This window comes from Salmo salar, chromosome ssa11 (assembly GCF_905237065.1).
Source record: "Salmo salar chromosome ssa11, Ssal_v3.1, whole genome shotgun sequence".
Lineage (NCBI taxonomy): Eukaryota > Metazoa > Chordata > Actinopteri > Salmoniformes > Salmonidae > Salmo > Salmo salar.
In genome coordinates, this window is record NC_059452.1 from 56,840,923 (window position 1) to 56,868,887 (window position 27,965).

Sequence of the window (27,965 nt, forward strand, 5' to 3'; positions counted from 1 at the left end):
TAGGGTGCTATTCATGACTCTGCCACAGTAAATACAGTACTGAGTGTGTGTCAATGAGTCACTCGTCCTCTTGTCTGTCTGTATGTCCGTCCGTCCGTCTCTCAGCAGATTACATCCCTATGATTTAAGTGATATAATTAAAAGATTTACAGGATAAAATTCATTCCTGGTTCAAAATGTTTCAGTTCCCAGTGCATCTGTCAGCGGGAGTCCAAACTGATCCAAATTAAGCATCGTTCATAAAAACCGATTCCAATGTTACAAATCCCTTCGACTCATATGGGGCGGCAGGGTAGCCTAGCGGTTAGAGTGTAGAGGCGGCAGGGTAGCCTAGCGGTTAGAGTGGAGCAGCGGCAGGGTAGCCTGGTGGTTAGAGTGGAGGGGCGGCAGGGTAGACTAGTGGTTAGAGTGTAGAGGCGGCAGGGTAGACTAGTGGTCAGAATGTAGGGTCTGCAGGGTAGCCTAGTGGTTAGAGTGTAGAGGTGGCAGGGTAGCCTAGTGGTTAGAGTGTAGAGGCGGCAGGGTAGCCTAGTGGTTAGAGCGTTGGACTAGTAATCGAAAGGTTGGAAGTTCGAATCCCCGAGCTGACGAGGTACAAATCCGTCGTTCTGCCCCCTGAACAAGGCAGTTTAACCCACTGTTCCTAGGCCGTCATTGTAAAATAAGAATTTGTTCTTAACTGACCTGCCTAGTTAAATAAAAGGTCAAATAAAAATATGGTTTTATTCCTAAAATACCTGTTATCTGTAGTGACTGATGTGATGTGGCCTCTCCTATCAAACTGTTCTGTACCTGGATATGACGGTCAGATAACAGCTGTGTGAACAGTGTGGGAGACAGCTGTTCTAGCCAATGAGAGGCAGCAGGTAGACCTATCCATATTCTAACAGGCTGTGTGTGGCACCTTCAACCTTCAGATGCTTGTTAAATTGCTTTCCCATTGTCACATTTTTGGCTTTATTAGTTGAGTGACAACCGATAAATTTGTTTTGGCAATTGTTACCAAAAGCTAAGAGTTGGGGGGGACAAATTGCCCCCACCCCTAATCTGATAGTGGGGTGGTAGATGTCTGTACAATGGCTCAGCTTAGGTGCCCACACACACACACACACACACACACACACACACTACTCAATTTAGAGAAGCGATCTCAAACAGATACAGCTCAGAGGAGGGCCCCAGCTCAGAGGAGGGCCCCAGCTCAGAGGAGGGCCCCAGCTCAGAGGAGAGGCCCCAGCTCAGAGGAGAGGCCCAGCTCAGAGGAGAGGCCCAGCTCATGAGTTCCAAATCAGCAGCAGATATTCATGTTAAAATGGAAAATGTGTGTACATGCAACAACAACAACAAAAAATGTTGTTCATCGTATCGAGACTAACCGAATCACATCGATTTGTTCCTCTAACAAATCGAGATGCGTATAAAATCGCCTTGAAAGGGAAATATGAACATTCCTATTTAACCACATATCACTCAAATCACATAAGTCCGGTTCTGATGAGGTATGCTCTGGAAAACAACTCACAGGCTGCATCCCAAAATGGCTCCCTATTCTCTATATAGGGCACTACTGTTGACCAGAGTCAAATGGCACCCTGTTCCCTATATAGTGCACTACTGTTGACCAGAGCCAAATGGCACCCTATTCTCTATATAGCGCACTACTTAAGACCAGGGACATCCCAAATGGCACCCTATTCCCTACATAGCTTTTCTTCATGATACACTATTGCTAAAAGTATGTGGACGCCCCTTCAAATTAGTGGATTCAGCTTTTTCAGCCACACCCATTGCTGACAGGTGTATAAAAATTGGGCACACAGCCATACAATCTCCATAGACAAACATTGGCAGTAGAATGGCCAGAACTGAAAAACTCAGCGACTTTCAACGTGGCACCGTTTCAGGATGCCACCTTTCCAACAAGTCAGTTCGTCAAATTTCTGCCCTGCTAGAACTGCCCCCGGTCAACTGCATGTGCTGTTACTGTGAAGTGAAAATGTCTAGGAGGAATAATGGCTCAGCCATGCAGTGGTAGTCCACACAAGCTCACTGAATGGCACCGCCCAGTGCTGAAGTGTGTAAAAATGAATTGGAACGCCGACTGCGAACCAGGCCTAATCGCTCAACCTCACTAATGCTCATGTGGCTGAATGGAAGAAAGTCCCCGCAGCAATGTACCAACATCTAGTGGAAAGCCTTCCCAGAAGAGTGGAGGCTGTTATAGCAGCAAAGTGGGGGACCAACTCTATATTAAATGCTGATGATTTTGTAATGAAATGTTGGAGGAGCAGGTGTCCCACATACTTTTGATCATTTAGTGTAATTGTTTAGTGACGTGTTCAGGCAGGGTTAATCTGGAAAAGAGACTGTGGTCTCAGCATGACTCCCTGGCTAAATAAAATGTTCAATATATTGTGACAAATTAAACGGGAGACAGTCACCAAAACCACCCCAGAATGAGAGTTCTTTCAAACAGGACAGTACCTGCATGTTGGTTTCTCTGTCCTGGTCTGCACAGGCCGCAGGCGTGGTCAATGTTAGCAGGGTTCGGTACACGAAGCGCTTCCAGGTCCAAATGCCAATAGGTAAGTCCAAACAGTCCAGGTCATACACGGTAAATCCAACCGATATATATTGTCACTTCCTCTATGGTTCACAGATCCCCCAGCCCCTGATTTGTCTTGACCCCTTATCTGTGGGTCAGCCCCACCTTCTGAGCGTTCCCCTTGCTTCTGGAGATTGGAGTTTTTGGTGGTCGGCCAGTTTGTGATCTGTAGTTCTGGTCAGGGGGGGGGGCGTTTTAGTGATAGGGCAGAGCCCGTTTATTAGTTCTGCCCTCACATATCTACCATTTATCACTCGGCCCCCTTCTTTTGCCACACATCTCCCCCCTAGCTTCGACCCCCGAGGTCGGGCTATGGCAGAAAAATAGTTATGCAGGCGTGATAACCCATCCACATTTCCCATTTCATCAAAGTAAAACGGTTGGAGACTCAAAAACCACCGCATCACCCAAGCGTTCTTCTCTTTTGCCCTATGCGTCCAGGTGAGTGGGGCTTGGTCACTGATGAAGGTGAGGTGGCGCCCTAGCAGGTAGTATTTCATGCTTTCTAGAGCCCACTTTACCGCCAGCGAATCTTTCTCAACGACTGAGTAGTTGGCGTCCCGTGGTTCCAGTTTCTTAAACAGGATGGAGAGTTCCACCCCTTCAACCTCTTGGGAGAGCACGGCTCCCAAGCCGACCTCTGAGGCATCCGTCTGAACAACGAACTCTCGCTCAAAGTCTGGTATTACCAGCACTGGATTACAGCAGAGAGCCTCCTGTAATGTTATAAATGCTTTGGTGTCCCTTTCATCGCATTTTACCATGTGTGGCCCTCTGGCTCTAGTCATGTCAGTGAGTGGGGCAGCCACTGTGGCATAATTTGGGATGAACTTCCGGTCGTAACCGGTCAACCCTAGGAAGGCTCGAACCTGCTTCTTATTTACTGGTCTCGGCCATCCTCTAATTGCCTCAACCTTCTTCAGTTGGGATTTGATTAACCCTATTCCCACGGTGTATCCCAGATACTTGGTTTCCTCTAACCCCACGTAACACTTGGCAGGGTTCGCCGTGAGCTCTGCCTTTCTAAGGCCGTCTAGCGCTGCCTGTACCCTGGGGTAAGTGAGATTCCCAATCTGGGCTGTAGATCCCCACATCATCTGAGCATAAGTTCTGTGCGGTTTTAGGACTTGGTCCATTAGCCGTTGAAAGGTGGGTCCCTGCGTAAGCCGAATGGCATGACGGTGTAATGAAACAAACCGTCAGGGGTTGCAAAGGCTGTCTTTTCTTTGGCTCTGGGGGTCAGGGGAATTTGCCAGTAACCTTTGGCTAGGTCCAGGGTCGTAATGTAACGAGCGTTACCAGTTTTCTCCAGCAGTTCATCTACTCGGGGCATGGGGTAGGTATCACACTTGGAGATTTAATTTACCTTCTGAAAATCATTTCATAACCGCAAAGACCCATCAGGCTTGGAGACCATCACAATTGGGCTAGACCACTCCCTATGTGACTCTTCAACCACTCCATCTGTCAACATTTTTCTCTGCTCTAATCGCGGGCTCGTCGAGCCTCGGGTACCCGATACGGCCTCATGCTTAATTTTCTCCCTGGTAGGGAAACAATGTCATGAGCCGTAACCTCAGTTCGGCCTGGTATCCCTGAAACACATCTTTGTTTTTATGAACCAGGGTCTTTACTTCCTGTACTTGTGCTGGGGACAGAGTAGGTGAAACATGACCTTCGGCTGCCTCCTGAGTGGGTATGTGGTACGTGACAATGTGTTTCTCTCTTTCGCCATGCTTTTAACTGGTTAATATGATAGATCTGTTCCGGGGGCCGACGACCTGGCTGTCAGATCCGATAATGAACTTCTATTCTCTCCAGCACTTGATACGGTCCTTTCCATGTGGCTAGTAGTTTACACTCTGATGTGGGGACCAGCACTAACAGCTTATCTCCCGGTTTAAATTCCCTCAGGGTAGCCTACTGGTTATAAGTGTGCCGGTGGTGCTCTTGTGCTTGCCTCATGTGCTCGCTGACGATGGGCGTGACTGTGGCTATCCTGTCTTGCACTGCCGTGATGTGCTCTATAACAGTAGTATAAGAGGTGGATTGGTGCTCCCAGGTTTCTCGGGCAATGTCTAAGATTCCCCGTGGGTGCCTCCCATATACCAGCTCAAAGGGTGAAAACCCCAGCGAGGCTTGGGGAACCTGTCTAATGGCAAACATCAGATACGGCAACATGCAATCCCAGTTCATTCCATCCTTACCAATTACCTTCATGAGCATTGACTTCAGGGTGAGGTTGAATCTCTCAATTATTCCGTCCGTCTGCGGATGGTAAACCGATGTCCTCAACTGTTTCACCTGCCACATCTTACAAAGGTCCGCCATAAGGTGGGACATAAACGGGGTCCCCTGGTCAGTAAGGCTCTCCTTTGGAATCCCTACCCTGGTGAACAGGAGCACTAATTCCTTGGTAATATTTTTGGAAGCCATCGTCCGCAGGGGAATGCGTTCCGGGTAGCGAGTGGCATAATTTAGGATGACCAGAATGTATTGGTGCCCTATTGCGGATTTGGGTAGCGGACCCACTATATCCTTCGCTATCCTCTCAAATGGCATTTTGATTATGGGGAGTGGCACTAACAGGCTTCTAACAGCTGGTCGGGGAGCTGTTAACTGGCACTCGGGGCACTCTCCACAATGTCGAGCCACCTTAGCCTGAATTCCTAGGCAGTAAAACCTCCTCACAATCCAGTCTCGGGTTTTATCGATACCAAGGTGTCCCCCCCAGAATATGCCCATGAGCTAGGCCCAGTACTGTTCTCCGGTTCCGGGTGGGGACCAACAACTGTTCCACCACATCAACCCTTATGTTTGAGACTCTGTACCCCAAACACTTTTTCATGATGGAGTGGGGGACACTATTAGGCATCGTCCTATCATACATGGGGGTACCATCTACGACTTGCACATCTGCTCTGACTTGCTGCTGGGTTGGATCCTGGGTCTTGGCCGTCCCTGGCAGAGACCCTGCCAGGTCTATTGGTTCTAGATTGTCGCCCTCTGGATCTAGATGGACCCCGGCCCCACTAGTACCGGGCTGCCCGTTATTGACGTGGTCTGACCCTTCTTCCTCATCCTCCCCCACTAGCACCTGTGAGGTTGGTCCATGGGAGACCTTCTCTTTTCTTGGCTTTGGTTGAGGGCTACATGCTACTTCCTGCTTGGTCAGGGGTGTTGGGCTTCTCAAATATGCTGTTCTTTTGGCCTAACCTCGCAAAGTTAGGAAAGTATCTACCCAGTATTATATCATACGCCATCTTCTGGACCATGCCGACCTCATAATCCAGCAGCCCGTCCTCAGTTTGTATGCTCACTAAGACTGTGGGGTACGGGCAGGTATCCTGACTTGCATCTAGTTTATGAGTCGTCACTAGGTTTGCAACGACCAAGGTTGACATACTGCCGGAATCAAGCAGGGCTGCAACCTCTTTCCCTTCAACTTTCACCATGCACATACGTTAGTTTCTTGGTCTTTCAAGTACAGCAGTTACCACAGGACATGCATACAATATATCAGTTTCTTCTTTTTCACTGAGGTTACATTGCATTGGCTCTTCTTTAACCTGTTAGGGCTAGGGGGCAGCATTTGCACGTCTGGATAAAAAAAATGTACCCGATTTAATCTGGTTACTAATCCTACCCAGTAACTAGAATATGCATATACTTATTATATATGGATAGAAAACACTCTAAAGTTTCTAAAACTGTTTGAATGGTGTCTGTGAGTATAACAGAACTCATTTGGCAGGCAAAACCCTGAGACATTTTCTGACAGGAAGTGGATACCTGATGTGTTGTATTGACTTTAAACCTATCCCATTGAAAAACACAGGGGCTGAGGAATATTTTGGCACTTCCTATTGCTTCCACTAGATGTCACCAGCCTTTACAAAGTGTTTTGAGCCTTCTGGAGGGAGATCTGACCGAACAAGAGCCATGGAACGATGATGTCCCATTAGACACCTGGCGCGCGAGTTCATGTTGGGTACCCTCGTTCCAATACGTTATAAAAGAGTATGCATTCGTCCACCTTGAATATTATTCATGATCTGGTTAAAAAGGCCCTAATGATTTATGCTATACAACGTTTGACATGTTTGAACGAACGTAAATATATTTTTTCCCCTCGTTCATGACGAGAAGTCCGGCTGGCTTAGATCATGTGCTAACAAGACGGAGATTTTTGGACATAAATGATGAGCTTTTTTGAACAAAACTACATTCGTTATGGACCTGTGATACCTGGAAGTGACATCTGATGAAGAGAATCAAAGGTAATGGATTATTTACATAGTATTTTCGATTTTAGATCTCCCCAACATGACGTCTAGTCTGTATCGCAACGCGTATTTTTCTGGGCGCAGTGCTCAGATTATTGCAAAGTGTGATTTCCCAGTAAGGTTATTTTTAAATCTGGCAAGTTGATTGCGTTCAAGAGATGTAAATCTATAATTCTTTAACTGACAATATAATATTTTACCAATGTTTTCTAATTTTAATTATTTAATTTGTGACGCTGACTTGACTGCCGGTTATTGGAGGGAAACGATTTCCTCAACATCAATGCCATAGTAAAACGCTGTTTTTGGATATAAATATGAACTTGATAGAACTAAAAATGCATGCATTGTCTAACATAATGTCCTAGGAGTGTCATCTGATGGAGATTGTAAAAGGTTAGTGCATCATTTTAGCTGGTTTTATGGTTTTGATGACCCTGTCTTTGACTTGACAAAACATTACACACAACTCTTGTAAATGTACTGTCCTAACATACTCTAAATTTATGCTTTCGCCGTAAAACCTTTTTGAAATCGTAAAACGTGGTTAGATTAAGGAGATGTTTATCTTTCAAAGGGTGTAAAATAGTTGTATGTTTGAAAAATGTGAATTTTGACATTTATTTGGATTCAAATTTGCCGCTCTTGAAATGCACCTGCTGTTGATGGAGTGCACCACGGGTGGCACGCTAGCGTCCCACCTAGCCCATAGAGGTTAAAAAAGGCCCTAATGATTTGTGCTATACAACGTTTGACATGTTTGAACGAACGTAAATATATTTTTTCCCCTCGTTCATGACGAGAAGTCCGGCTGGCTTAGATCATGTGCTAACAAGACGGAGATTTTTGGACATAAATGATGAGCTTTTTTGAACAAAACTACATTCGTTATGGACCTGTGATACCTGGAAGTGACATCTGATGAAGAGAATCAAAGGTAATGGATTATTTACATAGTATTTTCGATTTTAGATCTCCCCAACATGACGTCTAGTCTGTATCGCATCGCGTATTTTTCTGGGCGCAGTGCTCAGATTATTGCAAAGTGTGATTTCCCAGTAAGGTTATTTTTAAATCTGGCAAGTTGATTGCGTTCAAGAGATGTAAATCTATAATTCTTTAAATGACAATATAATATTTTACCAATGTTTTCTAATTTTAATTATTTAATTTGTGACGCTGACTTGACTGCCGGTTATTGGAGGGAAACGATTTCCTCAACATCAATGCCATAGTAAAACGCTGTTTTTGGATATAAATATGAACTTGATAGAACTAAAAATGCATGCATTGTCTAACATAATGTCCTAGGAGTGTCATCTGATGGAGATTGTAAAAGGTTAGTGCATCATTTTAGCTGGTTTTATGGTTTTGGTTACCCTGTCTTTGAATTGACAAAACATTACACACAACTCTTGTAAATGTACTGTCCTAACATACTCTAAATTTATGCTTTCGCCGTAAAACCTTTTTGAAATCGTAAAACGTGGTTAGATTAAGGAGATGTTTATCTTTCAAAGGGTGTAAAATAGTTGTATGTTTGAAAAATTTGAATTTTGACATTTATTTGGATTCAAATTTGCCGCTCTTGAAATGCACCTGCTGTTGATGGAGTGCACCACGGGTGGCACGCTAGCGTCCCACCTAGCCCATAGAGGTTAAAGGTTGTTCAGATTCATTTAGATCTGTGGACCATACTTTTTTAATGCTCAGAATATGAGCTTTCCAAGAGTTGTTTATATAGAAAGATCAGTCATTTCAGTAGCCCAGGAAATGTATTTATATATCCTATCATAGGATGGTTCGGTAGTTGCATTTCCTAATGGACTGCATACGCCAGCATATCTGACCTAAGTTGTAAATATAGAAAAAGGATTTGCCTGGTAATGTGTATGTGTCTTTCAGATCTTGGAATGTTCTCAAAGCATTACGGTCCATGATATCTGTAAGGGTACAGATTCCATATTTGGACCATTGAGGGGATGCAAAAGGCCACCCTCCAGATCGCAAAGCATTATTGTAAAATATAGGAGTATGGGTATGCCATTTTGATTCCCAGTTACATTTTCCACCAAATAGATATTGTTTGAGGAATAATAGGACCAAAGCGTAGTGTACATTGATTGAGAGATGGTCTATCAGTGGAGACCACCTCTTCCAGGGCAATAGGAGACACCATATTACATTGTTTAAGTGATATCAGTGTAGACCACCTCTTCCAGGGCAATAGGAGAGACCATATTTCTCTCTATTATCATCCAGGGGTGGAAGAATAATGTCTAAAGTTTGGTACGGATAGTCCTCCTCTTTGTGCAAGTTTGTTCATATTTTCTACTGTTTTCCCCCCAATTTCGTGATATTACGATTTCGTCTCATCGCTGCAACTCCCCAACGGGCTCGGGAGAGGCGAAGGTGGAGTCATGACCCGCCAAACTGCGCTCGCATCTGGACCAAAGCAGGTTTGGTAAAAAACGACTTTTCCTCAGAACCTCCGTCTATTATATATCTTACAAGCTTCTTCTGAAACTAAAAGCAGCCTTTTTCTACACAAGAAGATCCGGACAACAAAATCGTAATGAAATTGCCTGTAGAACCTGCACCGTGTGAGCTACAAACTAATATGTCACCAGTATCGTCTGTCTGGCTGCCAGATGGTAGAGAACTAATTTCCACTGCTCCAGAGTCCAATGGCGGTGAGCTTTACACCCCTCCACCCGATGCTTGGCATTGCGTATAGTGGAAACCCATTTCATTAAGCTTTCAGAAATACCCTTATGGTGCTGATGTTGCTTCCAGGGGCAGTTTGGAACTCAGTAGTGGAGTGTTGCAACCGAGGACAGACGATTTTACTTATGTACTTATACACTTATACTAATAGAAGGGGTGTCCACATACTTATACACACTGAACAAAAATATAAATGCAACATGTAAAGTGTTGGTAAATAATGAACTAATCATCAAGTATTGATCATTTGAATCATCTGTGTCGTGTCAGGGCAAAACCCAAAATGTGCACCCCTTGGGATCCTGAGGACCGAGTTTGGGAATCTCTGAATCTCTACAGAGTAGACTTTGTTTTCTGCCACTTCTTGGGTCAGGTCGGGGCAGTAATGTATAAAGTGATGGGTCAGGTCATAGGTTGAGCCACTGTGAGGCAGTAATGTATAAAGTGATGGGTCAGGTCATAGGTTCAGCCACTGGGGAGCAGTAATGTATAAAGTGATGGGTCAGGTTATAGGTTAGGCCACTGGGGGGCAGTAATGTTTAAAGTGATGGGTCAGGTTATAGGTTAGGCCACTGTGGGGCAATAATGTATAAAGTGATGGGTCAGGTTATAGGTTAGGATAGGTTAGACCACTGGGGGGCAGTAATGTATAAAGTGATGGGTCAGGTTATAGGTTAGGCCACTGAGGGGCAGTAATGTATTAAGTGATGGGTCAGGTTATAGGTTAGGCCACTGAGGGGCAGTAATGTATAAAGCGATGGGTCAGGTTATAGGTTAGGCCACTGAGGGGCAGTAATGTATAAAGTAATGGGTCAGGTTATAGGTTAGGCCACTGGGGGGCAGTAATGTATAAAGTGATGGGTTAGGTTATAGGTTAGGCCACTGAGGGGCAGTAATGTATAAAGCGATGGGTCAGGTTACAGGCACATTATTCTTTTTAAAATTCTGCAAGCTCTGTCAAGTTGGTTGTTGATCATTGCTATAATATATAATATGTCATTTAGCATATGGCGACTTAGTCATTCATGCAGACATTTTATGTGTTTGTTGTCCTGGAAATGAAACCCACTATCTTGGCTTTGTAAGCACCATGCTCTACCAACTGAGGTACAGAGATTTTCCAGACGATTTAAGTCAAAACTGTAACTAGGCCACTCAGGAACATTCAAAGTCTTCTTGTTAACAAACTCTTAAGGAGCCGCCCCTTTCTTTGAATTTTTGCCTAAAATGACATACCGAAATCTAACTGCCTGTAACTCAGGCCCTGAAGCAAGAATATGCATATTCTTGATACCATTTCAAAGGAAACACCTTGAAGTTTATGGAAATGTGAAAGGAAATTATGAGAATTTAACACAATAGATCTGGTAAGAGATAATACAAAGAAAAAAACACCCGTTCTTTTGTATTTTTTTGTACCATCATCTTTGAAATGCAAGAGAAAAGCCATCATGTATTATTCCAGCCTGGCTGTAATATTGATTTTGGCCACTCGATGGCAGCAGTGTATGTGCAAAGTCTTAGACTGATCAAACGAACCATTGCGTTTCTGTTCAGAATTTGTACTGGGAAATGTTCTTGTTACTTACAACCTCATGCTAATCGCATTAGCCTACGTTAGCTCAACTGTTCCGTGGAAGGTTGACCGATCCCGAAGAAGTTAACATGATGCAGCCACCACCATGCTTGAAAATATGAAGTGGTGCTCAGTCATGTGATGTTTTCGATTTGCCCCAAAAATAACGCTTTGTATTCAGAAAATAAAGTTCAGTTCTAAGCCACATTTTTTGCAGTTTTACTTTAGTGCCTTATTGCAAACAGGATGCATGTTTAGGATTATTTTTTCTGTACAGGCTTCCTTGTTTTCAATGTAATTTAGGTTAGTATTGTAGAGTAACTGAAATGTTGTTGTTAAACTCTAACTGTTTTAAAGTCACCATTGGCCTCATTGTGAAATCCCTGAGCGGTTTCCTTCCTCTCCGGCAACTGAGTTAGGAAGGACGCCTGTATCTTTGTAGTGACTGTGTGTATTGATACACCATCCAAAGTGTAATTAATAACTTCACCATGCTCAAAGGGATGTCAATGTCTGCTTTTTTACATTTTTACTCATCTACCAATAGGGGTCCTTCTTTGCGAGGCATTGCAAAACCTCCCAGGTCTTTGTGGTTGAATCTGTGTTTGAAATTCCCTGCTCAACTGAGGGACCTTACATAAAATTCTGTGTGTGGGGTACAGAGAGGAAGTCATTAAAAAATAGTGTTAACCAAAACACGACCCTGCCAACCCGCACTGCTTCTTGACACACTGCTTGCTTAACCCGGAAGCCAAGGTATTGGAGGAAACACCGTCCAGCTGGCGACCGAAGTCAGCTTGAAGGTGTCCGGCCCGCCACAAGGAGTCGCTAGAGCGCGATGAGAGAAGGATAATCCCGGCCGGCCAAACCCTCCCATAATCCGGACGACGCTGGGCCAATTGTGCGCCGCCTCATGGGACTCCCGGTCACGGCCGGCTGTAACACAGCCTGGGATCGAATCCAGGTCTGTAGCGACGCCTCAAGCACTGCTAGCCAGTGCCTTACATCTCTGCATCACTCGGGAAGCCGCTCTCAGATTGTTAATACATCCTCCTAGGAAAACTTGCAGGGCACCAGAGTAAAACATTCTCAGAACCTCCCTGGAATCATAGGAAAACATTCTCAGAACCTCCCTGGAACCAGCGTAAAACATTCTCAGAACCTCCCTGGAACCAGCGTAAAACATTCTCAGAACCTCCCTGGAACCAGCATGAAACATTCTCAGAACCTCCCTGGAACCAGAGTAAAACATTCTCAGAACCTCCCTGGAACCATAGTAAAACATTCTCAGAACCTCCCTGGAACCATAGTAAATCATTCTCAGAACCTCCCTGGAACCATAGGAAAACATTCTCAGAACCTCCCTGGAACCAGAGTAAAACATTCTCAGAACCTCCCTTCAACCTAAAAATATATGTTCCCAGAACCGTGAAAAACGTTCAGTTTTACCGGTCAAGAAACGTACGGCTTCATTCCCAGAACAAATGGGGAAACCAGAAACGTATGCTCTGATAACTTCCAAGGAATAAAATGTGCTAGCTGGGGTGGATCTGAAAACAAACTAAACTGAATTTCACGTAAAAATCTTTAAACTAATAGAAATAAAAACGAATCTAAAAAACATAAAACTTTAATATCCTTACTAACACACACAGGACTCAACATTCAGTCATGTCATGGTCATATTGGGCTATTAGAGTAGACTGAGTTGAGTTAGAGTACAATGAGCTGGGTAGAGTTGAGTTAGAGTACAATGAGCTGGGTAGAGCTGAGTTAGAGTACAATGAGCTGGGTAGAGTTGAGTTAGAGTACAATGAGCTGGGTAGAGTTGAGTTAGAGTACAATGAGCTGGGTAGAGCTGAGTTAGAGTACAATGAGCTGGGTAGAGCTGAGTTAGAGTACAATGAGCTGGGTAGAGCTGAGTTAGAGTGCAATGAGCTGGGTAGAGTTGAGTTAGAGTACAATGAGCTGGGTAGAGTTGAGTTAGAGTACAATGAGCTGGGTAGAGTTGAGTTAGAGTACAATGAGCTGGGTAGAGTTGAGTTAAAGTACAATGAGCTGGGTAGAGCTGAGTTAGAGTACAATGAGCTGGGTAGAGTTGAGTTAGAGTACAATGAGCTGGGTAGAGTTGAGGTGAGGAGATCAACATAGAGACATCATGTAATATCTCAGACTTACATTGAAGATGAGGGCAGGGGAAGGAGTGAGGTGCTTCAGACTGATATAGGACAAGATCTTTACCATGACCCTCTCTTCCTGCCACATAGGTCAGCCTAAGGTGGGACAGGGCCCAAACATGTTAGTTTAACATAATATTGGCAATATGTCTTAACACTTTGTGACAACTGCTGATTTATAAAAAAGGGCTTTATAAAATACATTTGTTTGATTTTAAATTTGATTAGGAAAAAATATCTTCCTGAAGTTGTCCTTTTACCTGCCGGCTGTGAAGCAGCTCCCATTGGCAGCTCCGAAGGTGGAGAAGACGACAAACACAGGGACTACCCACGACAGGGGGTACAGCACTCTGTCACCAAAAGTCTAAGGGGCACAAACAAGTCCCTCCGAGGACACGGGGGGATACAATAAATAAAATGTAATTGTTTGTTGTTGAAAAGAATGCATCTTGTTCTTGCTAAGGGAGATATGATATGAGCCAAACCAATGGCTTCCTCTGTCTCCGTCCCTCTCCGTCTCCATGACGACCCTCTTACTACAGCAACAGCGGGAGACTGCAGTAGTTCCGTAGGGGTCATGGCGCTGAAGTAGGCAATGTTGACCAGCACATAGTCACCAGGGGAATACCAATGATAATGGCCAGGGGAAGGTTTCTGTGTGTGTGTGTGTGTGTGTGAGAGAGAGAGAGAGAGAGAGAGAGACTACAGACACCAAGGGAATACCAATGATAATGGCCAGAGGAATGTTTCTGTTAGAGAGAGAGAGAGAGAGAGACACAGAGAGACAGAGTGTTAGTGTGATATATATATAGAGAGAGTTAGTGTTAGTATTAGTGTTAGTGTGAGAGAGAGAGTTAGTGTTAGTGTTAGTGTGAGAGAGAGTTAGTGTTAGTGTGAGAGAGAGAGTTAGTGTTAGTGTTAGTGTGAGAGAGAGAGAGAGTTAGTGTTAGTGTTAGTGTGAGAGAGAGAGAGAGAGTTAGTGTTAGTGTTAGTGTGAGAGAGAGAGAGCGAGAGAAAGAGAGTTAGTGTTAGTGTTAGTGTGAGAGAGAGAGAGAGAGAGAGAGAGAGAGTTAGTGTTAGTGTGTGAGAGAGAGAGAGTTAGTGTGAGATAGAGAGACTAGAGAGACTACAGACACCAAGGGAATACCAATGATAATGGCCAGAGGAAGGTTTCTGTTAGAGAGAGAGAGAGAGACACAGAGAGACAGAGTGTTAGTGTGAGATAGAGAGAGAGAGTGTTAGTGTGAGATAGAGAGAGAGAGTGTTAGTGTGAGAGAGAGAGAGAGAGAGAGAGAGAGAGAGAGAGTTAGTGTGAGATAGAGAGAGAGAGACAGAGTGTTAGTGTGAGATAGAGAGACTACAACCAACACATGTTACACAGACACCAGTGTTAGAGGATCATGTAGCACACAGATGGAGACAGAGACAGAGTTGAGAAATCTCTTGTTGTCGTCCTACCAGTAAAGGCAGTGGCGCGTATTCATGGCGTGTGAATGCCAAGAGAAGCCAGGCTTCCCCCCCCCAAAATCAGAACAATAAAACAAATATAACCATTAAACAATTTATATTTTGTCTCTGTGTTTTCTTCATTTTCCTTCAATTCTCAAGTGGCTGAATCAATTGAAGTGGCTGAATCAATTGAAGTGGCTGAATCAATTATCAAGTGACTGAATCAATTGAAGTGGCTGAATCAATTCCCAAGTGGCTGAATCAATTGAAGTGGTTGAATCAATTCTCAAGTGGCTGAATCAATTGAAGTGGCTGAATCAATTCTCAAGTGGCTGAATCAATTGAAGTGGCTGAATCAATTCTCAAGTGGCTGAATCAATTCTCAAGTGGCTGAATCAAACATTCTCAGAACCTCAAGTGTCTGAATCAATGATCATCAGAGAAATCATATTAGCGACGGAAACAGCGCCCCTCTGTCTCAGTATGTGTAGCAGATGTATCTGATGCTGTCTGGCCAAAATGAGTATGACATGTTGCCGCCGTAGCATTTGATTGATTGATGCCAGCGAGCATTTGACCTACCTTTGATATTGTTTTTAAATAAAATAATTAGCCAATCAGCATTGAGATGAGCTCAACTGTGGATAGTCCTGGTGCAGTAAACCCACCCCCAAGGGAGGCCACTTTGGATTTGGCTTCACACCAATCAAATCACATCCTAGGCAAAAACGTCATCATTGTCAGAAAAACTTGCCTGTTTCTGGTCTGCTTGTGTTGATGCAGTAGCTAGCATGCCAAAATCGTCCCTTTCCTATAAGCCGTGGACGGATGGACACGGAGATTTGGACTTGTGGTTTTTCCTTAATTCTCTGTACAGCCAATGATTATAACAGCGATTCTGATCTAGCCATAAATTCACACGTTGTGCCACTGGCCTGAGACGATTGATGTTCAATATGTAGCCTAGATATAGTAGGCTCACGTTAACTAGCTAAATAACTTAGCTGGTTCATTGTTGCCCAGCGAGGAAGCTAGTCTAGTATGTATTTTAGCCAGGTAGCCTAGTCTAAAAACTAAAAGCGTGTACTTCTCTCTGACAGAGTCGTAGACCCGTGTTGAAAACATGAAAGAGAGGAGAATGGTACTGGTGTTCAACTAGTCTACAAATAGGGTGAGTCAACACACGCACGCACGCACGCACGCACGCACGCACGCACGCACGCACGCACGCACGCACGCACGCACGCACACACACACACACACACACACACACACACACCAGTACCATGGACAGCCACATGATATTTAGCCATGTTGATTGGACTAAGTTGTTTATGTTCTGGTTAGGTTTGTTAGACTAAGCTGATTATAGCCCAGGTGATTTGATGATGTTTAAATGGTACAGGAATAGCTCAGGCAGTGCTCCTGTTGTCTTTGTGTTGACTTCCTGTAACTCTGTGGTTCCTAAAATCACTAGTTTAGTAAACTGTTGGGAAACATTAACTTGCTTGAACGTGCTGAAGGTCATATAACTGTTTGTGCGTACCAAATGGGCACCCTGTTCCTTACATAGTGCACTACTGTTGACCAGGGCCCGTCGGGGAACAGGGCTCCATTTTGGACGCACCGTAAATGTCGCTGTATGTACACTCACCTGTTTGGGTTTCTCAGCTCCTCTGTTATAAAGTTCAGCTGATTCCTGAGAGACAACACGTGTTTACAGAACCACGTTTAAACAGGTTGTGTTGACATTCAAAACAGAAATCTCAAAACCATAAAACTGTTTTATTGAGGAAGTGATAAGAACAGAGAGATAGGATGCATCCCCAATGGTACCTGATCCCCTACTTAGTGGACTACTTTAGACTAGAGCGCTATGGGCCCTGACTAGAGAGCTATGGGCCCTGACTAGAGCGCTATAGGCCCTGACTAGAGCGCTACGGGCCCCCCTGACTAGAGCACTACGGGCCCCCCTGACTAGAGCGCTACGGGCCCCCCTGACTAGAGCGCTATAGGCCCTGACTAGAGCGCCACGGGCCCCCCTGACTAGAGCGCTACGGGCCCCCCTGACTAGAGCGCCACGGGCCCCACTGACTAGAGCGCTACGGGCCCCCCTGACTAGAGCGCCACGGGCCCCCTGACTAGAGCGCTACGGGCCCCCTGACTAGAGCGCCACGGGCCCCCTGACTAGAGCGCTACGGGCCCCCTGACTAGAGCGCTATGGGCCCCCCTGACTAGAGCACCACGGGCCCCCCCTGACTAGAGCGCTACGGGCCCCCCTGACTAGAGCGCTACGGGCAGCCCTGACTAGAGCACTATGGGCCCCCGTGACTAGATCACTACGAAAACCCCTTGAATAGAGCGCTACGGGCCCTGACTAGAGCACCACGGGCCCCCTGACTAGAGCGCTACGGGCCCTGGTCAAAAGTAGCGACCTATATAGGAAGTAGGGTTCCATTTGGGATGCAGGTGTAGTCTTACCACCCATCGTAGGCCCAGAGCCCGTTGTAAAACGCCAGTCCAATGGATCCAAAAGAGGTTGAGGCTCCTTCAAATGGGTTGGACAGATTCTCAGTGTTTCCTGAACACAAAAGTGACAATATATACACTACTGTTCAAAAGTTTGGGGTCACTTAGAAATGTCCTTGTTTTTGAAAGAAAAGCAATTTTTTTTGTCCATTAAAATAACATCAAATTGATCAGAAATACAGTGTAGACATTGTTAATGTTGTAAATGACTATTGTAGCTGGAAACGGCAGATTTTTAATGGAATATCTACATAGGCGTACAGAGGCCCATTATCAGCAACCATCACTCCTGTGTTCCAATGGCACGTTGTGTTAGCTAATCCAAGTTTATCATTTTAAAAGGCTAATTCATCATTAGAAAACCCTTTTACAATTATGTTAGCACAGCTGAAAACTGTTGTTCTGATTAAAGAAGCAATAAAACTGGCCTTCTTTAGACTAGTTGAGTATCTGGAGCATCAGCATTTGTGGGTTCGATTACAGGCTCAAAATGGCCAGAAACAAAGCACTTTCTTCTGAAACTCGTCAGTCTATTCTTGTTCTGAGAAATGAAGGCTATTCCATGCGAGAAATTGCCAAGAAACTGAAGATCTTGTACAACGCTGTGTACTACTCCCTTCACAGAACAGCACAAAATGTCTCTAACCAGAATAGAAAGAGGAGTGGGAGGCCCCGGTGCACAACTGAGCAAGAGGACAAGTACATTAGAGTGTCTAGTTTGAGAAACACAAGTCCTCAACTGGCAGCTTCATTAAATAGTACCCGCAAAACACCAGTCTCAACGTCAACAGTGAAGAGGCGACTCGGGGATGCTTGGCCTTCTAGGCAGAGTTGCAAAGAAAAAGCCATATCTCAAACTGGCCAATAAAAAGAAAAGATTAAGATGGGCAAAAGAACACAGACACTGGACAGAGTGTTTCAATTTGTCATTATGGGTTATTGTGTGTAGATAAAAAAATATATATAGTATATTCAATCAATTTTGAATTTAGGCTGTAACAAGAAAACGTGGAATAAGTCAAGGGGTTTGAATACTTTCTGAAGACACTGTATGAACAGAGGATTATACACATGTAATGTTTTAGTTTTTATAAAGTAGCACTTCTATATTTAACCTGGTGGAACCAGTCTTCTGTCTACAGACCAGTAGCCCGGTGGGACCGGTCTCCTGTCTACAGACCAGTAGCCCTGTGGGACCGGTCTCCTGTCTACAGACCAGTAGCCCGGTGGCACCGGTCTCCTGTCTACAGACCAGTAGCCCGGTGGGACCGGTTTCCTGTCTACAGACCAGTAGCCCGGTGGGACCGGTCTCCTGTCTACAGCCCAGTAGCCCGGTGGAACCGGTCTCCTGTCTACAGACCAGTAGCCCGGTGGGACCGGTCTCCTGTCTACAGACCAGTAGCCCGGTGGGACCGGTCTCCTGTCTACAGACCAGTAGCCCGGTGGGACCGGTCTCCTTTCAACAGACCAGTAGCCTGTTCTATAGTGTTCTATCCTATTCCCTATTTAGTGGTCTACCATATTCCTTATGTAGTGGTTTACCCTATTCCCTTTATTGTGTACTACTTCTGATGCAGGCCATAGGGCTCTGGTCTAAAGTACTGCACTATATAGGGAATAGGGTGCCATAGGGCTCTGGTCTAAAGTAGTGCACTATATAGGGAATAGGGTGCCATAGGGCTCTGGTCTAAAGTAGTCCACTATATAGGGAATAGGGTGCCATAGGGCTCTGGTCTTAAGTAGTGCACTATATAAAGGGAATAGGGTGCCATTTGGCAGACAGACAGAATTTGTAAAGTGCCACCCTTGTGCCAAGAGGACGATTCCCGCCACTACGATGACCAGGATGATGAGAAGCTTGGCTGCAGTGAAGAAGTTCTGGACATAGCTGGCTAGCTTCACACTGAGACAGTTCACCGACACTATCAGAACTGGAGGAAGAGGAAGGGGAGGAAGAATATTTTATTAATCCATACGAGACAGAAGTTGGTCCTCTGCTGTAGTCAACCCCTCCGACACACACACACACACACACACACACACACACACACACACACACACACACACACACACACACACACACACACACACACACACACACACACGTGTGTATGAGGCTGGAACAGTGGGTAGCTACTGGTGTAGAGCCTGGTGAGCAGTTTAAGGGTTGAGCCTGGTGAGCAGTTTAGGGGTTAAGAGCCTGGTGGGCAGTTTAGGGGTTAAGAGCCTGGTGAGCAATTTAGGGGTTAAGAGTCTGGTGAATAGTTTAGGGGTTAAGAGCCTGGTGAGCAGTTTAGGGGTTAAGAGCCTGGTGAGCAGTTTAGGGGTGTAGAGCCTGGTGAGCAGTTTAGGGGTGTAGAGCCTGGTGAGCAGTTTAGGGGTGTAGAGCCTGGTGAGCAGTTTAGGGGTGAAGAGCCTGGTGAGCAGTTTAGGGGTTAAAAGCCTGGTGAGCAGTTTAGGGGTTAAGAGCCTGGTGAGCAGTTTAGGGGTTAAGAGCCTGGTGAGCAGTTTAGGGGTTAAGAGCCTGGTGAGCAATTTAGGGGTTAAGAGTCTGGTGAATAGTTTAGGGGTTAAGAGCCTGGTGAGCAGTTTAGGGGTTAAGAGCCTGGTGAGCAGTTTAGGGGTGTAGAGCCTGGTGAGCAGTTTAGGGGTGAAGAGCCTGGTGAGCAGTTTAGAGGTTAAGAGCCTGGTGAGCAGTTTAGGGGGTTAAGAGCCTGGTGAGCAGTTTAGGGGTAAATAGCCTGGTGAGCAGTTTAGGGGTTAAGAGCCTGGTGAGCAGTTTAGGGGTTAAGAGCCTGGTGAGCAGTTTAGGGGTTAAGAGCCTGGTGAGCAATTTAGGGGTTAAGAGTCTGGTGAATAGTTTAGGGGTTAAGAGCCTGGTGAGCAGTTTAGGGGTTAAGAGCCTGGTGAGCAGTTTAGGGGTTAAGAGTCTGGTGAATAGTTTAGGGGTTAAGAGCCTGGTGAGCAGTTTAGGGGTTAAGAGCCTGGTGAGCAGTTTAGGGGTTAAGAGCCTGGTGAGCAGTTTAGGGGTTAAGAGCCTGGTGAGCAGTTTAGGGGTTAAGAGCCTGGTGAGCAGTTTAGGGGTTAAGAGCCTGGTGAGCAGTTTAGGGGTTAAGAGCCTTGCTCAAGTGAACAACAACAGTTGATGGTATCCTAGGATACTAGAGGAGCAGGAGGTGGGAGGAGGCGGGAGGAAGAAAAGGAGGAGGAGGAGATGGGGAAGAGGAGGAGAAAAGGGGAAGAGGAGGAGATGGGGAAGAGGAGGAGAAAAGGGGAAGAGGAGGAGGAGAAGAACACAAGGCAGGAAGAGAACAGTGGGGGTCAAGTCATGGCTTTTTATAAATTGATCTTTACTCGATCCCAGGCATCCTCTCTTCTCAAAAGGTATCAGAGGGGTGGGACCTTGGATCTTCTCCAATGCGATGCAAGGAAAGAAAATGTAGAAAGAGCCCTGGTTTTAATTCAGTCCATTCAGGAAGTGCATGCCAATTGTTTTCTATTAGGATTTTCCATAATTCAAGAAGAATTCACACTCACATACGCACACTACAGCCAGGCACTTGGTGACCACAATGGGAGGAGTGCATCCTGGGTAGAACGGTGTGGAGGTGTACTCTGCGAAGCTTAGGGCGATGATGGCGAAGGCGGAGGGCTGTAGGACCATGATGGTGCTCCATGAGTAGAGGTAGGCCATCACTGACCCATAGGCTTCCATCAGATACACGTATTCCCCTCCAGACTTAGTGATCATGGTGCCCAGCTCCGCGTAGCACTGCGCCCCTGCAGGCAGACAGACAGGCTCAGAGGCAGACAGTTTGTTGACACTTGTCCTACTGCTGTTTCAGGGGGATTTCCTTTCAATTTGTCCAATTAAGACCAAGACAACCAGGTAAGTTCCTAACGAATCAATTAAGACCTAGACAACCAGGTGAGTTCCTAACGAATCAATTAAGACCTAGACAACCAGGTGAGTTCTTAACTAATCAAGACCTAGACAACCAGGTGAGTTCCTAACTAGTCAATTAAGACCTAGACTACCAGGTGAGATCTTACCTAATCAATTAAGACCTAGACAACCAGGTGAGTTCCTAACTAATCAATTAAGACCTAGACAACCAGGTGAGTTCCTAATTAATCAATTAAGACCTAGACAACCAGGTGAGGGGAGTTCGTAACTAATCAATTAAGACCTAGACAACCAGGTGAGTTCCTAACTAATCAATTAAGACCTAGACAACCAGGTGAGTTCCTAACTAATCAGTTAAGACCGAGTCAACCAGGTGAGTTCCTAACTAATCAATTAAGACCGAGACAACCAGGTGAGGGGAGTTCCTAACTAATTGACAACCTTAATTGATCAATCAAGTGCATCGAAAGAGTGAAAACCTGTGGACACTGGGCATAACAGCCCTGCACTAGTGACAGACGTTAACCAGTAGCTGGTCAGAGCCCTGCACTAGTGACAGACGTTAACCAGTAGCTGGTCAGAGCCCTGCACTAGTGACAGACGTTAACCAGTAGCTGGTCAGAAATTTGTTTCTGGCTACTGAGATTAGCTGAACCAGACTGGGAGAGGAATTCCCTCCTAGCCTCTTAATAAATCAGCAGGGTTCATGTTGGGAGAGGAATTCCCGCCTAGCCTCTTAATAAATCAGCAGGGTTCATGTTGGGAGAGGAATTCCCTCCTAGCCTCTTAATAAATCAGCAGGGTTCATGTTGGGAGAGGATTTCCCTCCTAGCCTCTTAATAAATGAGCAGGGTTCATGTTGGGAGAGGAATTCCCTCCTAGCCTCTTAATAAATCAGCAGGGTTCATGTTGGGAGAGGTATTCCCTTCTAGTCTCTTAATAAATCAGCAGGGTTCATGTTGGGAGAGGAAATACCTCCTAGCCTCTTAATAAATCAGCAGGGTTCATGTTGGGAGAGGAATTCCCTCCTAGACTCATCATAAGTCAGGAGAGTTCATGTTGGGAGAGGAATTCCCTCCTAGCCTCTTAATAAATCAGCAGGGTTCATGTTGGGAGAGGATTTTCCCTCCTAGCCTCTTAATAAATGAGCAGGGTTCATGTTAGGAGAGGAATTCCCTCCTAGCCTCTTAATAAATCAGCAGGGTTCATGTTGGGAGAGGAATTCCCTCCTAGCCTCTTAATAAATCAGCAGGGTTCATGTTGGGAGAGGAATTCCCTCCTAGACTCATCATAAGTCAGGAGAGTTCATGTTGGGAGAGGAATTCCCTCCTAGCCTCTTAATAAATCAGCAGGGTTCATGTTGGGAGAGGATTTTCCCTCCTAGCCTCTTAATAAATGAGCAGGGTTCATGTTAGGAGAGGAATTCCCTCCTAGCCTCTTAATAAATCAGCAGGGTTCATGTTGGGAGAGGAAATACCTCCTAGCCTCTTAATAAATCAGCAGGGTTCATGTTGGGAGAGGAATTCCCTCCTAGACTCATCATAAGTCAGGAGAGTTCATGTTGGGAGAGGAATTCCCTCCTAGCCTCTTAATAAATCAGCAGGGTTCATGTTGGGAGAGGATTTTCCCTCCTAGCCTCTTAATAAATGAGCAGGGTTCATGTTAGGAGAGGAATTCCCTCCTAGCCTCTTAATAAATCAGCAGGGTTCATGTTGGGAGAGGAATTCCCTCGTAGCCTCTTAATAAATGAGCAGGGTTCATGTTAGGAGAGGAATTCCCTCCTAGCCTCTTAATAACTCAGCAGGGTTCATGTTGGGAGAGGAATTCCCTCCTAGCCTCTTAATAAATCAGCAGGGTTCATGTTGGGAGAGGAATTCCCTCCTAGCCTCTTAATAAATCAGCAGGGTTCATGTTGGGAGAGGTATTCCCTCCTAGTCTCTTAATAAATCAGCAGGGTTCATGTTGGGAGAGGAAATACCTCCTAGCCTCTTAATAAATCAGCAGGGTTCATGTTGGGAGAGGAATTCCCTCCTAGACTCATCATAAGTCAGGAGAGTTCATGTTGGGAGAGGAATTCCCTCCTAGCCTCTTAATAAATCAGCAGGGTTCATGTTGGGAGAGGATTTTCCCTCCTAGCCTCTTAATAAATGAGCATGGTTCATGTTAGGAGAGGAATTCCCTCCTAGCCTCTTAATAAATCAGCAGGGTTCATGTTGGGAGAGGAATTCCCTCCTAGCCTCTTAATAAATGAGCAGGGTTCATGTTAGGAGAGGAATTCCCTCCTAGCCTCTTAACAACTCAGCAGGGTTCATGTTGGGAGAGGAATTCCCTCCTAGCCTCTTAATAAATCAGCAGGGTTCATGTTGGGAGAGGAATTCCCTCCTAGTCTCTTAATAAATCAGCAGGGTTCATGTTGGGAGAGGAAATACCTCCTAGCCTCTTAATAAATCAGCAGGGTTTATGTTGGGAGAGGCCTTCCCTCCTAGACTCATCATAAGTCAGGAGAGTTCATGTTGGGAGAGGAATTCCCTCCTAGCCTCTTAATAAATTAGCAGGGTTCATGTTGGGAGAGGATTTTCCCTCCTAGCCTCTTAATAAATGAGCAGGGTTCATGTTAGGAGAGGAATTCCCTCCTAGCCTCTTAATAAATCAGCAGGGTTCATGTTGGGAGAGGATTTCCCTCCTAGCCTCTTAATAAATGAGCAGGGTTCATGTTAGGAGAGGAATTCCCTCCTAGCCTCTTAATAAATCAGCAGGGTTCATGTTGGGAGAGGAATTCCCTCCTAGCCTCTTAATAAATCAGCAGGGTTCATGTTGGGAGAGGAATTCCCTCCTAGCCTCTTAATAAATCAGCAGGGTTCATGTTGGGAGAGGAATTCCCTCCTAGCCTCTTAATAAATCAGCAGGGTTCATGTTGGGAGAGGAATTCCCTCATAGCTTCTAAATAACTCAGCAGGGTTCATGTTAGGTGCATTATGTCCATGTTCCTGAACACACTGACACAATCCTTCTCACAGTCAGGATACCTCCAAAATGGAACCCTATTCCCAATATAGTGCCCTACTTTAGACCAGAGCCCTATGGGGTAGTAGGACAAGGCCCATAGTATTAGGGTGCTATCTGGGATGCAACCCCAGTCCTTCTCACACGGGGGCCTTCTCACAAGGGGCCCTTCTCACACGGGGCCCTTCTCATACGGGGCCCTTCTCACACGGGGCCCTTCTCACACGGGGCCCTTCTCACACGGGGCCCTTCTCACATGGAGCCCTTCTCACATGGACTCCTTCTCACATGGACTCCTTCTCACATGGGGCCCTTCTCACATGGTGCTCTTCTCACATGGAGCCCTTCTGACATGGGGCCCTTCTCACATGGGGCCCTTCTCACATGGAGCCTCAGCTCTTTGGTCATTCCTGATTTAGGAGATTGATTAGAGATTACCCAGGACAGGGTTTGTCAGTTAATCTATCTCAGTTTATAGTGTCATTTAGCGTCTGGTTAGAGATTACCCAGGACAGGTCAGGTCAGGTAATGTCTGTCTGTCTGTCTGTCTGTCTGTCTGTCTGTCTGTCTGTCTGTCTGTCTGTCTGTCTGTCTGTCTGTCTGTCTGTCTGTCTGTCTGTCTGTCTGTCTGTCTGTCTGTCTGTCTGTCTGTCTGTCTGTCTGTCTGTCTGTCTGTCTGTCTGTCTGTGTCCTCACCCAGTGTAGCCAGCACCCCGCAGGCGGCCCAGACACACAGACATGGTCCTACGGCTCCCGTTTCCAGCAGCACTGTCTTAGGGGAGACGAAGATGCCGGAGCCGATCATTGTTCCTACGATCATACAGATCCCACTCAAAAGGCCCACCTGTAGAGAGAGAGACAGGAAGTGGTCATGACAACTTCCTGAGAGGGTGATACAGGTGGTAGAACCAGCGATTAAACCCTCGTCTCCTGTTGGGAAGCTTCGAATGTTTTACCACTCATCCACGTCTCTTAATGTGAATGTTTTACCACTCATCCACGTCTCTTAATGTGAATGTTTTACCACTCATCCACGTCTCTTAATGTGAATGTTTTACCACTCATCCATGTCTCTTAATGTGAATGTTTTACCACTCATCCACGTCTCTTAATGTGAATGTTTTACCACTCATCCACGTCTCTTAATGTGAATGTTTTACCACTCATTCACGTCTCTTAACCTGTTTAGGATAGGGGGCAGTATTTTCACGGCCGGATAAAAAACGTACCCGATTTAATCTGGTTATTACTCCTGCCCAGAAACTAGAATATGCATATAATTGTTTGATTTGGATAGAAAACACCCTAAAGTTTCTAAAACTGTTTGAATGGTGTCTGTGAGTATAACAGAACTCATATGGCAGGCCAAAACCTGAGAAGATTCCATACAGGAAGTGCCCTCTCTGACCATTTCTTGGCCTTCTGTAGCCTCTTTATGGAAAATAGAGGATCTCTGCTGTAATGTGACATATTCTAAGGCTCCCATAGGCTCTCAGAAGGCGCCAGAATGGGGAATGATGACTCTGCAGTCCCTGGCCGAAAAACAGTAGCGCATTTGGAAAGTGGTTGATCTGAGAACAATGACACGGGTGCGCGCATGCACATGAAGACACCATTTTCTTCTTTCAGTCTTTGAACGAAAACAACGTCTCCCGGTCGGAATATTATCGCTATTTTACGAGAAAAATCGCCTAAAAATTGATTTTAAACAGCGTTTGACATGCTTCGAAGTACGGTAATGGAATATTTTGAATTTTTTTGTCACGATATGCGCTGGCGCGTCACCCTTCGGATAGTGTCTTGAACGCAAGAACAAAACGCTGCTATTTGGATATAACTATGGATTATTTAGAACCAAAACAACATTGAAGTTGAAGTAGAAGTCCTGGGAGTGCATTCTGACGAAGAACAGCAAAGGTAATCCGATTTTTCTTATAGTAAATCTGAGTTTGGTGAGTGCCAAACTTGGTGGGTGTCAAAATAGCTAGCCTGTGATGGCCGGGCTATCTACTCAGAATATTGCAAAATGTGCTTTCACCGAAAAGCTATTTTAAAATCGGACACCGCGATTGCATAAAGGAGGTCTGTATCTATAATTCTTAAAATAATTGTTATGTATTTTGTCAACGTTTATCGTGAGTAATTTAGTAAATTCACCGGAAGTCTTTGGTGGGTATACTAGTTCTGAACGTCACATGCTAATGTAAAAAGCTGTTTTTTTATATAAATATGAACTTGATTGAACAAAACATGCATGTATTGTATAATATAATGTCCTAGGAGTGTCATCTGATGAAGATCATCAAAGGTTAGTGCTGCATTTAGCTGTGGTTTTGGTTTTTGTGACATTATATGCTAGCTTGAAAAATGGGTGTCCGATTATTTCTGGCTGTGTACTCTCCTGACATAATCTAATGTTTTGCTTTCGTTGTAAAGCCTTTTTGAAATCGGACAATGTGGTTAGATAAAGGAGAGTCTTGTCTTTAAAATGGTGTAAAATAGTCATATGTTTGAAAAATTGAAGTTTTGGGATTTTTCAGTAGTTTGTAATTCGCGCCACGCCCTATCATTGGATATTGGTGAGGCGTTCCGCTAGCGGAACATCTAGATGTAAGAGGTTTTAATGTGAATGTTTTACCACTCATCCACATCTCTTAATGTGAATGTTTTACCACTCATCCACGTCTCTTAATGTGAATGTTTTATCACTCAGCCACGTCTCTTAATGTGAAAGTTTTACCACTCATCCACGTCTCTTAATGTGAAAGTTTTACCACTCATCCACGTATCTTAATGTGAAAGTTTTACCACTAATCCACGTCTCTTAATGTGTACATTTTGTTTTGACATGTAATACCCCTGTCTACAATAAGTTTATGTAGTCGTCTGTTTATTTCCATTATTGCATTTTGTGTTATTGTTTTATATATATTATTTTTATGAAATAAATATGTCCTGTGTCACCACTCAATCAATGAGTGACTGGCCTGTTTATAAACACAGCGTAGTGTGAGTTAGTGAGTAGTTAACCCAATGAGTGACTGGCCTATGACAGTGTTTATAAACACAGCGTAATGTGAGTTAGTGAGTAGTTAACTCAATGAGTCGGCGTAATTTAGGACTTTTAACCCCTTTTAACATGGTGTGTTTCTTCTGCGTCCGTAGATACCAACCATTTGTCTGTGTGGTTAACGGGGAAGGAGCTAGAGCGGGGTTTGTAAGACAAGCACAGATCCCCAAAGGGCTCGGGGTCTTATTTTTTACAGAATCATCTGCAGAGTCAAAATGACGCACACAAGCGACAAAAAAGGGAAAATGTGATAATTAATCTACATATCACTGGAAAATTCAATAGTTCTATTGAGAGGTACCGACCCTGGTTTCCTGAGAGCCTCACGGTGTAAACTACAGAATGAAGCAGTAGTTCTATTGAGAGGTACCGACCCTGGTTTCCTGAGAGCCTCACGGTGTAAACTACAGAATGATGCAGTAGTTATATTGAGAGGTACCGACCCTGGTTTCCTGAGAGCCTCACGGTGTAAACTACAGAATGAAGCAGTAGTTCTATTGAGAGGTACCGACCCTGGTTTCCTGAGAGCCTCACGGTGTAAACTACAGAATGATGCAGTAGTTCTATTGAGAGGTACTGACCCGTAAACAGCTTTCTAACATTCTTCAGTCACTCAGTAACCAGGTGCCAGGATGA

General features: G+C 44.9%; 1 pseudogene; it reads right to left on the reverse strand.

Annotated features, from left to right (window-relative positions):
- Positions 1-3,740: 3,740 nt before the first annotated feature.
- On the reverse strand, positions 3,741-27,931 carry LOC106562737 (b(0,+)-type amino acid transporter 1-like; annotated as a pseudogene).
- Between the last annotated feature and the right edge of the window lie 34 nt (positions 27,932-27,965).